A 1,117-nucleotide genomic window follows, 5' to 3' on the forward strand; every position below is an offset into this window, starting at 1 on the left:
AAACAACTATGGATTTAGGCCCGAATCTCTATACTGGGGTGAATGTATGATATTGTACTGCATTCTCTCCATCAACTGTTATTTTTGCCGTAAACAGAGAGCCACGCTGTGGTTGGACGCACCTCGCACTACTAAATTAAATTCTGAAATGCCTAGCATATGACCCTGAAAACATCAACAAATTTTAGGAAATATGCCTGATTTTCTCGCAGTGCTACACCTGCGTTTGCTGTGACTTTGCATTCTGCCTCTACTGTGCTACATACTGATGCATTGCTATGACCATTCAGACAAGCCATGCTGAAGCAGCGAGCATTGCCCTGCGCTCTCATGCAGCCATCCCTAGTGCCAGCTCCCAGAGGCACGGTGAGCCCCCGAGCATCAGCTGAGGCGGAAGATAAACAGCTGCGAGCGGAAACGGATGCAAGACCTGAAAATGGCCATGGGCACGCTGTGCGAGGTGATCCTTCCCTATTCTGTGGCGCACTGTCAGCGGCAGGAAACTCTCCAAGACCGCCACGCTGCTGCTGGCCCGGAACGACACCCTGCTGCTGGGCGGCTCCCTGCAGGAGATGCCCCTCTTTGCCGGTGCCGGTTCTGTGTTCCTGGCCCGGGTGGCATGAGCTGCGCAGAGTCCCTGTGCCCCAACAAGTACTGCTCTGCTCGCCCTTCCACTGGCCTGGAGGGGAAGGCTTATGCTCCTGCGCCCTGTGCAAGTTCCCACTGCAGCACTTTATTCCCTCCGGCCTTGGCATTGCTACCATCCAGACACGGTTTTCAAAGTGATGCCCTCTCTGCCCGTCACCTGTCTATATTCAGCCTCCCGGTCGTGCCCTTGCACTCCCGGGGGCTCACTCTGACAACAAACTTGAACCATCCTTCCTAAAATGTTTCCCTCCTGTTAGGATCACCCGCTTGAAAAATCTGAAGTAATCTTCTTTGTAATGCATTGACAAAAGCACTTCAACTACTCGTCAGGGTGGTAAGCGCTATATGAATGCAACTCCCCCAAAAGCTCTATCGACTACATGCCCTGTTTACAAACCAGTAGGCGCCACCCACTGTGAAAGGTTTATCTTATTTGGTTTCAAAAAGATCATCGTACCAGCAAATTTGC

At 51.8% G+C, this 1,117-nt stretch overlaps 1 pseudogene; it reads left to right on the forward strand.

The window, feature by feature from the left end:
- Window positions 1-297: 297 nt before the first annotated feature.
- Window positions 298-786, forward strand: LOC147697088 (oligodendrocyte transcription factor 1-like; annotated as a pseudogene).
- The last annotated feature ends 331 nt before the right edge of the window (window positions 787-1,117 follow it).

This window comes from Lissotriton vulgaris, chromosome 8 (assembly GCF_964263255.1).
Source record: "Lissotriton vulgaris chromosome 8, aLisVul1.2, whole genome shotgun sequence".
In the NCBI taxonomy this organism is placed as follows: Eukaryota; Metazoa; Chordata; class Amphibia; order Caudata; family Salamandridae; genus Lissotriton; species Lissotriton vulgaris.